Raw genomic sequence first — 15,881 nt, 5'->3', positions numbered from 1 at the left:
TTAGAAAAGTTTTATTAGATAGGGTAGTTCTACTATTAAAATAAAGTATCCCCCAATCTCAGTGAATTAGCACAGGAGAAGTTTATTTCTCCCTCATGTGACTGGACAATATGGACCTTCAGCAAGCAGCCTTCCAGGTGGTGATTCGGGGACCCAGGCACCTTCCATCTTGTGGCTCCTGGAGCTCTGGCGCTTTCTGCTGAATCAGCTGTGTCAGCCGATGAGAAAAGGAGAGAGAGTGGAGGATCATTGTGGGATCAATCCCAGAAGAAGCAACCATCACTTCTGCCCATCTTGTCTGACCAGAACGGTCACATGGCTACACTTGTCTGCAAGACAGCTGTGCACTTAGCAAGAGAAAGAAAGTGGTTGTGTGAACACGTAAAAGCATCAGCCATGTTCTACTTTCTTGGTCACTAAAGGTATGCCTCAGTCTTCTGATTACCTTCCCAGTGTAGTCAGGCTGAATCCCAGCAGTCAGGGCATCCGGGGCCGAGCCCAGCCTCTTCAGAGGATGTGCGGGCTTCTCTCCTCACCCCATGTACAGTGGTAAACAAGGGATGGTGTAATCTTGATAAAACTCAAATTTAGGAAAGGAAAAATGGGATACACAGAGCAGCCCCTAGTCCATACTCATTCCGAAATCCTGTCCTGGGCATGCATTCGTTGTTTCATGCCCTTTCCCCCTTACCCGTGGTGGCCACCCCTGAAGTGTGGATGGTGAGTATGTTCTCCCTGACTGTGCACAGGTTTTGCTTCCTGCTCAGGTGGGTTTGGGGGCCCAAAGCTTATTTTAAGCATCGAAAAGTAAAAAGTGTAAGAACTGTGCTTACAGTTTCTTTGTCAATAACATTTCCTCAAAATTCAGTACGTTTCTCATGTATTTGCTTCTAGTTAGTTCCACATGCCTAATAACCATACCCAGAGTTTGTTCCGAGACATAATCATCAAGCTTGATTTGTTTCATTGCTCCCTGGACCCCATGACTCGCAGTGTCCTCACAGCTTGGGTTGATTTGAAATAATAGACTTCGGTGACACCCTTGATCTGACCTTCGCTACAAAGCTGAGCTTCTGTGTTTTACTGACAAGTTTTATCAGGCCTTTGTGACTGAGACCAGTGCACACCTTAGCACTTTCTCTTAGCAGGTGGCTTTTTCAACCATGTATGGCTCTGAATCTGTGGCTCTCTTTCCTTTGATCTCTGCTGGAAAGCCAGCCAACTCTCGTCGAAGCTCGCTTCTCTTTGGATTCCTACTAATGTCGGCCAACAGTCATTAACACACCAGCGCTCTTTCATCCACTTCCTCTGTAGTAGAGACTCAGGATAATTGTGAATTTTCCTCCTAATTATTGCAGGGCTAGATTCACAGAGCTGTTCAGTGGCCATTCCTGCGGTGTTTCAGAAAACGAGGCCCCTTTATCTTGTGGCTCGGACATCCCCAAGGGCAGCAGGGTCCCTTGCTGGGGCCTCTGATCTTGGAAGGATGGAGGTGGAAAGATGCTGTGGGGAGGGTTGATGGGAGCCAGGTACAGAGGTGGCTGGTGCTAGGTTGGCAAAGACCATTGGCCACGTCTAACTCTGAGGAAGTTTGAGAAGTGTTTATCTAGCAATCTGCTCCGATGAACCGGAAACAGGTTTTGTTGAATGCATAGCAATTTTGGCCACAGGTAGCAAAGAAGCGGATGAATGGTAACATATGCTCCCATTAGCAATTCAAAAGAGTATTTGTAGACTAAGAGCTAAGAATAAAAAGCAGATATACTAAGATACAGGCTATAGAAACAGGAAGGGTAAATAGTCACTGGAGAAATCACTCAAGGATTTTCTTAAAACCAAAGTGAAATAGAAGAGAAAGTTTGGTGTGTCCCCCTCATCTTGACTCTCTCCCTGTTGATGGTCGGACAGGACTGAGTCCTTCCCTAGACTTGAGGGTGAAGGAAGAAGGAAAGTCTTTTAAGGGAGCAGAGAAGCAGGGTGGGTTGATTTCTCTCAAAAGTAGACTCTGCAAACCATACACGAATGCCACTTAGGTTTGTTCCTTTCCCGCAGGGCTGGTGAGTCACCTAGGTCCATTCTTCTTCAAAATTAACCCAGAAGAGGTGGAACAACTGAAGGAAGCCCACCTCTAGCGTTTAAGAAATCCACTGGCCTCCAGCTCCTGCAGGGCCCCTCAGTGGTCCCAGGAGCGGATGTGCCGTCTCCAAATAGAGATCTGCTTGCCTGTGGGTAAGCGTCTGCCCCAAATGACCGAAAGCCTTTGGAAGGTTTTCACAGTGCAGCTCTGTAATGCACTTTGCTGAATCCTTTCATGAAAGGAGTCATTTCTTAATTTTCCTGGAGGTACAGTGCAAAAGTATCAACCTCGTTCTGCTCAATTTCCCGAATAAATCAACCGCTTGCCAGCTGAGGTGTGGCAGAAAGACAAAGGGAAAGGCAGAGTCCTTTATCCTGCACTCGGCAACTTAAATTTTATATACGTAAAGTCATTCCTAGCCTCATCTCCCTCTCTCCCTCCCTCATTTTCTCCCTCCCTCCATCCCTCCCTTCCTTCCTTCCTTCCTTCTTCCATATCTATTAAATATTCAGGAACTGTTCTGGGTACAGGACATAAACTGGTGAAAAAATAATATCTATATTTCTAAAGAGGTAATAATCTAGGGTGGTGTGTGCAATAGAAATATATTTTGAGCCACATATGTACATTTGCTTTTTATAGTAACCACATGAAAAAAACCTAAAGGGAAACAGGTAAAATTAACTTGAATCATATATTTCGTTGAACCCTACACATCCAAAAAGAGTATCACTGAAATGCTTTCCTTTTTTTCGTTCTAAATCTTCAAACTTTGGTGTATATGTTTTTTTCCCAAATTCTACTAATTTAAATCTATCTTTTGTTTTTCTTCTAATCTTTGTTTCTATTGCAGACACCTTTGAATTCTGAATTCTGACTTCCCCCAGCTTTATTGAGATATGCCTGACATATAACCTTGTGAAAGCTTTAGGTGTACAACATAATGATTTGATTCGCTTCCATACTGTGAACCGATTGCCACTGTAGGGGTAGCTAGCACCTCTGCCACGTCACGTAATTATCTTTTTGTCTAGTTTTTGGTGCGCTGAGAACAGTCAAGATCTACTGTCCTAGCAAATTTCAAGTATGTAATACAGTCTTATTAGCTATAGACACCATACTGTGCGTCAGAAGTTATCCGTCTTATAACTGGAAGTTTGCGTACTTTGACAAAGGTCTCTCCATTCCTCCCGCCCCCGACCGTTGCACCTACCATCCCACTCTGTTTATATGCATGCGGCCTTTTCAGATTCCACATGTAAGTGAAGTCATCCAGTATTCGCCCTCCTCTGTCTGACTTCTTTCACTTCGCAAAATGCCCTCGAGGTCCATCCGTGTCACATGCAACATGATTTCTTTCTTTCTCACGGCTGAATATTTCATCGTATATATGATGCAGTAAGTAGGAGAAGAAGAATGCTCCAGGAAGAAGGAGCTACACAATAGCGAAGTGGTGAGAGAAAACATTCCCTGTTAGACATTTAAAAGAAGCTCTGAGTGATTCAATTCAGAGTGTAGGGGTTTGGGGTGGAATGGCGAGACTGAGGTTGGTGATGAGCACTGCGGCTCTTAAAGCCACGTTAGGGACGGACAGCTTCCTATCACTCCTTTCCCTTGAAATCTGTTTCCAGACCATCGCTTCAAACTATTGGAATCAGGAAAGACCGGAGGTAGGGAGAGAATTAGCAGGCTCTTAGAATAGTCAAGGCAGAGGTGAGGAAGGGTCATTTATTTAGGATTGTGGATGTTGGAAAGAAATATTTAGGAGGCAGAAGAAAGAAAATGGGAGCACTTCAGAATCAGCGTCTGTCTCTCGAGATGGTATTAGAAGTGGTTTTTGCATCAGCAGCTCCTTTCAAAATGAATAATTGAGTTAGCATATGACCTACCGATGGCACCTTGGGACATTTATCACAGGAAAACGAAGACTCATTTTCATTCAGGAAACTGCACACAGATGTTTGTATCAGCTTTATTCATAATAGCCAACTACTGGAAACCACCCAAATGTCCAGTGGGTAAATGGTTAACCAGATTGTGGTGCACCCAGACCGTGAAAAACGCCTCAGCAATCAAAAGGGATAAACTATTATCGCTTGGATGAAATACGAGGAAATTATGCTGAATGGAAAAAGTCAATCTCAAAAGGATACCTACTGCACGACTTCGTTGATGTAACACTCACAGAATAACATAATTTTAGAGACAGAGAATCAATTATTCGTTGCCAGGAGTTGGGGTGGTGGAGGAAGGGGTTGGGTGTGGCTATAAAGGGGCAACGAGAGGCTGTCTCGTGTGGACGAGGGGAAGTATCTTGATTGTGGTAATGGTTACACAAGGTTATACGTGTGATAAAATTCCATGCACACACACACACACACGTATACACATATACATAAGTACATGTACAAATGAGAAAATCTGAGTAAGCGCTATGGATTGTACCAGTGCCAGTTTCTTGAGTTTGGAATCCTACTACAGTTAATCAAGACGTTCACGTTGGGGGTGGCTGGGGGAAGGGCACAGAGGACCTCCCTGTGCACTTCTTTGCAGTCTCCTATGAGTCTGTAAAAAACAAATCTAAACAAAATTTTAAATGGCTTCCGCTGTTGCCACTGTTTGCTTTAAGGAGCACCTAGGAATATGCCGCAGTGCTTTTTACACGAGTGCAACAAAAAATGCATTTCCCTACTTTAACAGCTTAATTGTCGGGTTTTGGTCACCAAAGTTATTTATTAATGCATGTACGGTAGGTGCTGTAGACAGACCTAAAATATAGGGGCCAGCTTGCACTTCAGGTTCACGACTGTCCAGTGATCAAGCTTGGCTCTAATCCCCTTCCGTCTGCATTTGAGAAATGTGCAAATAGACAACAGCTTTCCTTCCTTCTTTCATCCCCCTCCCTTTTAGGAGCACCAGCCTCCTCCAGGAGCTCCTGGGGGTTCCCTGCAGGATTCAGCTGACTCTTATTTATATAGAGTCATCTGCACACAGTGAGCCTTTGCTCTACTTGAACCATCTATGGACATTCTCTCTGAACCCCCTTTTCATGGTTGATGTAAGACATGTGACAATAGATATGTATCCAAGGTCCTGTGGCCCTGAAAGTTTTTAAATGCACGCGACGTGTAAAAGTACTTAGATGGCATCACAACACAGGTGTTCCTTCCCACCCCCACTAAAACCACCAGTGTCCACACTGACAGGTCACGCGTCTTTCGCTCAGTCTCGAGGAAGCCACCTCCTTCATTCTTGGGGCTTTTCCTTTCTTAGCTTCCAGGACGCACAACTCCCTTGATCTTTCTTCTCCTGTGCTGGCTGTTTGTCACCTCTTGATCCTTGATGGTCCTGCCTCTGCTTCCTCGTCTCCAAATACCTGAATCTTCAAAGGCAGCAGCGCTGAGCCTTCTCTTCTGGAGACATTTACGACTTGAGCGACCTCGTATGAACCTATGGCTTGAGATGCAATCGATTAACCCATGAATCACAAATTTATATCTCTGGCCCCATCCACGCTCCCAGCCATCCCCCAAACTTCAGCTGCTGCCTTAGCCTCTCAAAGTCAGCAAGTCCAGACCAGATTTATTGTCCACATCATCCCTTGTCAGAGCCTCTGCCCTGCTGCGCCTGTGCTTCCTGCGGATCCTTACAAGACTCCCTCCCTCCCCCATTCAGATCTGGGCACAAAGGTTGACCTTCTACGAAAGGCTCTCTCTAAGCTCCAGCCTGCCTCCCAATCTGTCTCAGATTCTTGCACTAATTTTTGTTGTTTTCATCCGCGTTATCACTGTCTGTCACTCCATTGCATGATTATTTGATAACCTTTCTGTTGTCTCTCTTCCAGCCACTAATGTTTGAACTTATGATCGATGAAGGATCTTGTCTGTCTTGTTCACTGCAGGGTCTCATGTGTTTAAAAAAAGGTGAATGCATGAATTCAAATCTGTATGGCTGGATTTCCAACCCAAGTTTTGACTTTTGAAGTAGGTGTTAGATTTTTTGGCCGTTTTGGCAGGAAAGTAGCTTTATCTTTTTGTTTTTAATTAATTTTTTATTGGAGTGCAGTTGCTTTACAATGTTATGTTAGTTTCAGCTGTACAGCAAAGTGAATCAGCCACACTTATACATACATCCACTCCCTTCTAGACTCCATTCCCATATAGGCCATTACAGAGCACTGAATAGAGTTCCCTGTGCCATACAGTAGGTTCTTATTAGTTATCTTTTGAAAGCAGCTTTATCTTACATAATTTTATCTTATATAAATTTGATTACCTGGTTGGCGTCAATAGCTTCGTCAACATCGTGAAATTTTTGTAAACAAATCGGTTGTTTTTTACTCTTTCTGTTTCACCATTAGTTCACAGCAGCATTTGTTCACCATGTTGATCTAGTACATTAAATACTCCGAGTGGATACAGAGGGATTCAAGATATAGTCCCTCCTGCAAGGAGCTTGGGGTCGAATATACAGAGCGTAAGGTAGTTAGAGATTCCAACGATCCGCCCTGGGTGTTTGGAAGGGTGGTATGTTCTTCAGCAACTCGGGGCAGTTACTTATGGCAGCAGGTATGAGGCAGAGGACAGAGCGTGGAGAGCTTAGGGGCTGGCGAACCAGCACGGAAAATGCAGGCCACAATCCAAGTGATACTGACGTTATCTAATGACCTGATGGCAGTTTCGGTGTGAAGTTTCTTCAGTTATAGGTGTAATTTCGGAGAAGGCAAACGTGGAAAAGTAGATGAAAGACTTTTTTTTCCTTAAGGAGAAATCTTACCACCTCATTGTTCAGGACCACTTTATTGCTTTGTCACGGCTGACTGTGGGAATGATTCTCTAGGACGGTGGTAGAAGCTTCAGGAATGACAGCTTCTACACAGTTAGCGTTACGTAATCCTCTACGGCCTCCCTCAGCCTCTGAGCTCTGAAATAGCAGCGCACAGACGTGGGTGGGAAAAACTGTCTAATAGCTGCGAGGAGAGACTGATTTGCATTCAGTTCTGTTTTGCCAAATTATTTCGGGAGAGGAGTTTTAATTGACAGCGTCCTAACTTTTAGCTGAGTTTAACAGCCACTCCTGTGCCAGCCAGACCTTTGGCTTTACAGCCCAGGCTGGATCCCCTGGGGTGGAGACGCCCATGCCCCCGAGGGCCTGTCTCCTGCAGACCCCCGGCTGCCCGCCTGAACCCTACGTGCCAGGACACCTCCCTCCTATGCGGTTTTATCCTGTTAATCATTGTGTGCCTCCAATGCCCCCAGTAAACACACGGAGTCAGATTAAATAGCTAAGTGTGTCTCACTGCCGACTTGTTCATTATCGCCAACTACTTACAAACTAGAGAGCAAACTGGCTGCTTGTGAGTCAGGAGAAAATACCCAGAGAAGATGAGCTCACCTTGGAACAGGTAAGGAGAGTGTGTGTAAGTGTTGAAACACACACGCACACACCCACACACACACGTGCACACAGCCACCCACACTCACACGCACCTCCTTAGGCACAGGTTGGTGACTCTCCATCTTACCCGGGATGTCTGTCTGTTGTAGTTTGAAGGATAGAACCTCCTTAATAAGGGTTTCCCTTAATAGTAAAAGAAGTGATCGATTTCAAACAAACTAAAGGGATTCCTACTTTATATAGTGCAATAATTAACAATAACACAAAGCTTTAATTGAAGAAAGTGACAAAAATAAAATTGTGTAGACATCAAAACACACAATTTATTGATGTTGTTACCTGTGAAAATAAAGTGACATTTAGAATAAGCTTTGGAGAGATAAAATTACACAAATAAAATTAGACATAGTGTGAACCTATCTTGATGTGTTATTCCTAAACTGAAGCTTTTTTTTTTTACACAGGGTTAGAAAGGATTTAACTCTAAGTTTTTCTCGGCTTATGTCTCTATTCCTTTTTTACAATGTTAGAAATCTGGCCATCGAAATATTTTTTTCCCATAAAATTGTTTTCTGCTACTTTTCATATAAGCCTTAGACCAAATTTGCTGTAAACTGCCTGGGTCCGCTATGAATTTTGCCTCCTGCAGAAATAAGAGGTAAAGGACATGACTAGCTCTTAAAATCTTTCTCAGAGTTTTTCCTGTGGAAATTATGTCAGCTGTGTTGGTTTTCCCTTGTCCTGAAGTTGGAGTCTGTAAGTTTCTAACAGACGCTTAAATGTATTCCTTAAACCCATTCTTAATTTTCTAGAGGTTGATTCTTGAAACTGCATTCATAAAGTGTTCTTTGGGTCCTAATATAACACTTAATGCCCATTTAAGCAGAACTTATAAAGGTTTGGAAAATGGTTTTCAAAAGTGAATTCATTCAACTAACATTTATGAGTGTATAATCCTTACAATTTCTTTAATTTCCAGAAGAGTATTTTTAGATTCTGAGCAACTTTGCCATCTAAACTTCATCGGCTTTCATGTTACTGCTTCAGACCATAGCACTAGCTTTACTTTTGTTCTAAACTAATTTCCCTCAAAATGATGGTATTAGGAGATGGGCCTCTGGGAGATGACTAGGTAGATGAGATCGTGAAGGTGGAGCCCCCATGATGGGATTAATGGTCTTACGGGAAGAGGAAGAGAGACCAGAGCTTCCTCTCTCTGCAGAAAGGCAGCCATCTGCAAGCCAGGAAGGCTTTCACCAGAACCCAACCACACTGGTACCTGATCTCAGACTTCCAGCCTCCAGCACTGTGAGAAATGTGTCTGCTATTAAAGCACCCAGTGGATGGTACTTTGCTTCTGTTATAGCAGTCCAAACTAAGACGACATCTTTACTCAGGCATCTAAGCAGCTTTACAACAGACCTAAATTCCAGTTGCAAGGTCCTTCAAAGGAGTATATATCAAACACGAAAGAGAGCCTTCTTCAGGGAAGCATGCATTCTAAATTCCATACTGTCCTTATCAACTCCACAGCTTCCCATAACAATCTACTCTTTAGCCAATGGCTGCAGCTGTACATTTTGAAAGCAGGCTCTTTACAAAAGAACCACATGACAGGAGGCGCTCTCAATTCTTAGTCATATTTTTCTCCATGATAAAAACCCTCACAGCCAAAGAAATCACCGACTACAAAGAGGAACGATATCTGTCTGTGCCCTGAGTTTTCCTGTGTGGCATATAAAAAGGCTCTCATTACTCATAGGTCTAATTTATCTATAGCGTGGACACATCCCACTTAATTCTTCCTTTATTCAGAAGGCATATTAATGTAAGCCAGGTCGAAGTGGTTTAGGGCAGAAATAATAGTGATTTGAATATTGATGTTCATAAATATTCTAGGTCAGCCTTTGGGCTATGGATTTCCAAATATGAGTGGATTATAGTAACTGATCTTATTAATACCCATCATACTTGGATTAAGAAGGCATCATTTTCTGTGTTTTCAGTTGTGGGGGACAACGTGCAGAGGTTAAGGGGCCTCCCCAAGGCTACACGGAAAATCAGTGGCAGAGCCAACTCAGTGTCATAAGAGGGCCTGAGTCCTGTGCAGACACACAGAGCCCTCCCGTGCCAAGAGGCCACACAAATTGTTACCTGCTCCTGATTGTAAAAGCTTTGAGTATTTTACACATGTTATTTGGACCTCATACCCCCAAATTATAAATTACGCCTTACAGCTAAATGTTATTAAGAACCTGGTACAATGGGGCAGTGGCTGGAGAGTGAGGAAAGATTTTCCAATTGGCAAGTGCGGCTCCCTAAGCAGGGGCTCCAGACACTTATAAGAAGGTGGGGGAATTTGTTCCTCAGCTCCAGTAGTTCCGAAAAGAAAGTGAGACAATAGGTACTATAAAAAGTTGCCCGTAGAGTATACTAAGGCATTCTAAACCGTGGCAGTGGTAGCCCGAGATTTTTGCCCACATTTTGAAACTCTGGAATTGATTTAAAATCATGAACTAGAACCAGAATCCGCAATGTTTTTGTTTCTGTTCTATAAATAAAGTGCTATAAATAAATTGGCTGTGCTTTTAAGTCTTTGAAACTTTAAGTGTATTTAAATCACAAAGCATGGGCAGGCTGTATGAACTGCTCTAACCCAATTTTATGATGACTCCAAAGTGCACGAGTGTTAGCTCTTTTCTTCCTTAAGCACATGGACGGTTGTTGAGGCGAAATGAGCCAGCAAGTTCTGGGACGTTTAACTTCACGCCTTACGTCGCTGCAGCATGGGTCGAAGTCGCCAGTTGCTTGACTCATCCACCCATGTGATGTCATTATTTTTTCCAATCTTGCATTTTGCTTTGACAGAGTTATTTTACAAAGCAGAATATCTATATGATAACGTCCCTGCTTAGTGACCCTCTAACTTATTTAGAGGGTTTCCTAAATAACCTTCCTCTAACTTATTTCATGTCATTTTTTTCTGATCGGGCTACAAGGAAATACCTCCCTTTTATACCTTACCTGCCTCTATCGCAGCGGTTCTCAACTAGGGGACAATTTCATTACCCAGGGGATATTTGGCAATGTCTGGAGGTATTTTTGATTGTCAAAATTTGGGGTGCTACTGGTATTTAGTGGATAGAGGTCAGGGATGTTGTTCAACACCTTTCAATGCACCGGAAAGCTTCCCCAATCAAGAATTATCTGACCCAAAATTTCAATAGCGCTGAGTGAGAAGCCCTGTTTTGTAGCTTAGAATCTACATGCAGAGTTAACTGCTGTCCTAAATAAGGTGAAAATGGGAATGCTGACACATAGCTCAGCTACTTAGGCAAGTATGCACTAGACTGACAGTTATTTTTTGAGGTAAAGAGCAAAGAGGGTTCCCTGAAAAAGGTACATAGGTGTAGGGACTCAAGCTGTTTTCTCCAAGGCTAAATGGCCTCGTTTGGCTTAAAGACGTTTTCTTTGCACTCCCAGTCTGTGTTCATACTCTGGCTTTATCTGTTGAAGTAGAGATTGGAAACTTGAGTGAGATCATCATTTTGAAATTGGGTTTATCTACATGACAACTAAATCTAGCAAACGTTTATGGAGCATCGATTATGCAATAGGTATTACACTGTGCTATAAGGAATATATATATCAGGTATCACCCCTGGGCCTGGAGGAGAGAGAGAGAAGCATAGCAGGAGAGGAGCATCTTCACCTTCCAAGCAACCATGACTTTGGGGGTTGTGTCTGTTAAAGTTTCAACAGTGGTTCAATAGCGAAGCAACGGGAGAAGCACGAGCTCTCTGGGCTTTGGAGGGTGCTGCTTAGAGAAGCAGGAGCCCCTCTTGTGCTTGGCAAACCGCACCCCAGATTTCACCATCTTATGAAAAAGCTGACGACATCCTAGGTGCTCACTTGGCTGATGGTGGGAAGTTATCCACATGTGTCCTGGCAGAAGATGAGAACGGAGCAAGTCAGCAGCTCCTGATGGGTGAAAGGGTTAATGACACCAGCTTTATAATCTTCCAGCTACAGTTTGCTCGACGTGAACTGTCATATTATATATATAACAGTTCACATTATATATAGACATTTTAAAATGAGTCACGCTATAAATATTCTGGGTCACAGCTGATACTGCCAATTTATACCCATTGCTTTATAATAAAATCTAAGGATCATGCTAGCTTTAACAATATTATATAAGTTAGCCATAGAAAGAGATTAAATTATGTGTACACATTCCACCCTGCTGATTCAAGTAACACTTTTGCCATGACTAGTTGCCATTCTGAGTACCAGGAGTCTAAAGGAAGCATTGAACCTTGAGTTTTATTAATCTCTGAACTGATTGAACTTCTGTCAAATTTGGTGCATTATTTAGCTAGTACTGCAATAAGAAATACCACAGACTGGGGTGGGGGACGGCTTAAACAGCAGAAATGTATTTTCTCCCAGTTCTGGGGGCTGGGTGTCCAGAATCCAGGTGTTGACGGGGCTGGTGTCTCCCGAGGCCTCTCCCCTTGGACTGCGGATTTCTGACTTCTTGTCACGTCCTCACGCGGTCTTGCTTCTATGTGCAAGCATGTCTGTGTCTTCAGAGCCTCTTTTTTAAAAGGACACCAGGGGACTTGCCTGGTGGTGCAGTGGTTAAGAATCTGCCTGCCAATGCAGGCGACACGGGTTCGAGCCCTGGTCCGGGAAGATCCCACATGCCACGGAGCTGCTAAGCCTGTGCGCCACAACTACTGAGCCTGCGCTCTAGAGCCCGTGAGCCACAACCACTGAGCCCATGTGCCACAACTATTGAAGCCCACGTGCCACAACTTCTGAAGCCCATGCGCCTAGAGCCTGGGCTCTGCAACAGGAGAAGCCACCGCAATGAGAAGCCTGCACACAGCAACGAAGACCCAATGCAGCCAAAAATAAATAAATAAATTTATTAAAAATAAAAAGGACACCAGTCATGTTGCCTTAGGGCCCATCCTAATGACCTCATTTTATCTTCATTACCTCTTTAAAGGCCCTGTCTCCAAATACAGTCATATTCTGAGGTCTGGCGGGTTAAAACTTCAACATATGAATTTGGGGGCGGGGGGGATAAAGTTTGGCCCATAATGCTAGGTAACCGAAAAGAGAATATCCAACTGTTTTTACCCATCTTTCCTTAGCTCCCTGGCTCTGATACCACTGAAGCAGGTAGCTTATCATAGTCTATTGATCCCTGTGAGAATTCTGATGGGTTTTTCTGGCTCTTTCCCTATTTTTTTCCCTCTCTCTTTTTGGTTAGTGTCTACCTTGGAAACACATTATCCACGTCAATCTGACTGTGGTTCAGTAGAAAAATTCCCTAAAAAAAATCATATTTCTTCCTTATTTGGAATGTTTTTAAATATATAATGACACTGTTCCTACATTTAATTTCTAAAGACTGAAAAGATAATTTAGTTTTGTTTGAATTTTTTTTTTTTTTGCACTGATTCTAAGACTATTTCAGAAACTCTTTGGGCCACTTAATTTTAGTTCTCAAAACTTAATTTTCTCAAATTAGAAAGTTTCTTTTCTGCGACCATATATTTGAATTAATTTTAGGCCAAATGACTCTTTACTTATTTAAAGAACATTTGTAAATGTTTATTAAGTTCCCAAACCAGTATAGCTGATCAAGAGGGTAAAAAGTTAGTGCTATTTGTCCTTTCATCCTCATCTTGTTTGTGCCCTGGGTCAAATCTCTTGTCCTCTCTTTCACACGTGTGTTTTATAGGAAATTAAGGTCAATATTTATTCAATGCTAATTCGATCTTACACCAAAAATAGTGATTTCTCTGGCTACATGTGTATTTATGCTATGTGAAAGGAAGTTCAGTGCATGATGCCTCATCCATGCTAGCCTCAGGACTGACTAGCAGTTATTACATGTAGTTGCTGTTCTCTAGTCTAGGTCTAAATAATGCCAAAATAAAAGGCTAAGTTGAAAGGAGAAATTTTGCCTGTTGGTGGTGTGGTCTGACCTGTGTGATACTCAATATAACACTCAATGAGATCTTCTCATTATGAAGCTAATGCTATTCATCCACTATTGGAAAAAAGATCTATTCTTAGGTGTTTTCCTCGTAGTGGCAACCTTCTATTTTTTTCTTATCAATACTCAGATTTATACACGGCTTCTTTGAATCAAGCGTTGATTTTTTGTCTGTTTATGGATGAACTCGTAGGTAATTGACCGTATTAAAGTTAAATTTTGGCTTTTTAAGGATGATGGTCTAAACACATTAAATTACATCCATCTGGCAACAAGGTTTACAGGCTTTTATTAATTGTTTGAACTGATGAGCACTGAGTATCATGTGTGCAGTTATTGACTACCGTTTTGCACAAAGCCTTGTATGGGAGAGCGAGAGACAGAGAGCGAGCCCTCACTCCTTATCGCTGTGCGCTGGGTGGCCACTCACACAGCTTGTATTTGGGTACGTTGCTCTCAGCTGTACTGCTCTTCACTTTCAGCATCTTTCTTCTGTCTCTTCCTTGACCCTTTCATTGACTGTTCTGCACACAGCAGTTTGGAGCCAGGATGACGCATATCTTAAGTAGAGCAGTCTTCCAGATGCCGTGAGAGGCTCACTTCAGTGTCAGTACAGCCCATGCATTTCACAAACCCGGCTTGAGTGAGTTTGTCTTGACACAACGTCAAGTATGGCTTAGACAATGGTGATGGGATGGTTTGCAAACATAAATGTTTTACCTCAGTGGGTTCTGGCGGCAGAATAAATGGAAAGTTGAAGTGAGGCTCCCTGCACGTGTCTTCAGCTTTCTCTGAATCTGCACCATGTTGATGCCATCTTCATTCCACGCTTCTGGAAGAAGGTAGCTGGGTCTTGTGGGTTTTGTCAGTTGGACCTTTACTAAGGAGATGGCTGCGTCCATTCTGCTATCACATGAGAGACTCTTCATCGTTATTATGTTTCCTTAATAGCAGCTCACATTTCTTCATGTATTTACTCCTTCATCCGTGTGTACATCCATGCATACGTCCAGCACACGGACCACCTGCCACCCGTGAGTCACTCCGTGAGCACCGGTGATCCCAGGCTTAATAGCGCACAGAGACACCGCTCTCAACAGGCTCACAGTAAACTGGGGAGAGAAGCACAGACAACCTGGTACCTCTGATGATGCAGTCATCCCATCATGCACTGGTGCAATAATGAGATCACGTCTCAAGGGTGGAGTGGAAGGTAGCCCAGTAAAGTAATGGAGAAAAGATCTTGTGGGCAACAGAAGCATAAGAGAAGGCACGTGGTGAAAGATAATATTGTGTACTGGAGAATTATTAGCAGTCGGTATTACCGGACTTAATCGTGAAACAAGGAAGATGGGCTGGTGTTGGTAAGAGATGAATCTGGAGAAGGAAGTAGCTGGCTGGTCGTTGGGGGCCTGTGTGCCTTCACGAGTGAGACAGAGCTTCTCATCCCTGCCAGACACCATGCTGGCTGTTTACAACAGGTGTTTAATAATGCTCCTTTTACTGGCCTGAAATCTGCAGATCCTATAACCTACCTGTAATCTTAATTTTAAAAATTGATATAATAGGAAGAAAATGTAAAAGAAAATTAATTTGTAATAAAATAATATGTAAGTATATAAACGTTTGAATATATCCTCGTTAAGAAACATGATGACACTGTGAGATGCTTAAATTAAACAGAATAATGGTACACATGACAGCTCCAAATGCAGACTGGAACACGTGTATCATATTGATGACTCAGATGCGGGGAGAACATTGCAGTGATGTGATTTTCTAAACTGTTAAGTAACATTTGCTATGTTTCAGAATAAAGCAAAGTGCAAGGTAGATAGATGCATTCCTGGAAAAATCAGCATATAGTAAAACCTTGCAAGTACTTTGTGTTTATGGGCAAAACAGCTCACATGGAGCAAAACGTCTGGAACGCCTCGCTTCATTACTAAATGCCGTGGCCATCTGCCCCCATCGTTGTGACAGCCGTCGATTCACGCGCACATTTCCAAACAAGCAGGTACACCTATACCGAGAAATATCACTTTGGACAATGAGAAGGAACAGTGTTTAATCAGGAGAATATCATAATTAGATTTGGGTGTAGACAAATCATTCTAGAGTCTTTTTTTTTTTTTTTTTCTGGCTGCATCACACGGCATGTGGAACTTCCTTGGCCAGGGATTGAACCTGTGCCCCCTGTAGTGGAAGCTCAGAGTCTTAATCAGTGAACCACCAGGGAAGTCCCCTAGCGTCTTTTGGACTTCAGTTTGAGGAGCACAGGTGGGAGGTGAGGAGACCGTTATTGGACGACAGCAATAATCCAGGTGAGATATTATGTAAATGTGGAATGAGGACAGTGACAGAGGAAGGGAGAGGAGAGAAAGGACC

This window comes from Delphinapterus leucas, chromosome 14 (assembly GCF_059928025.1).
Source record: "Delphinapterus leucas isolate spDelLeu-1000000601 "Yukka" chromosome 14, BTC_Dleu_Yukka2, whole genome shotgun sequence".
NCBI lineage: Eukaryota > Metazoa > Chordata > Mammalia > Artiodactyla > Monodontidae > Delphinapterus > Delphinapterus leucas.
The sequence above is the reverse complement of the archived record's forward strand: the minus strand, read 5'-3'. Positions refer to the sequence as shown.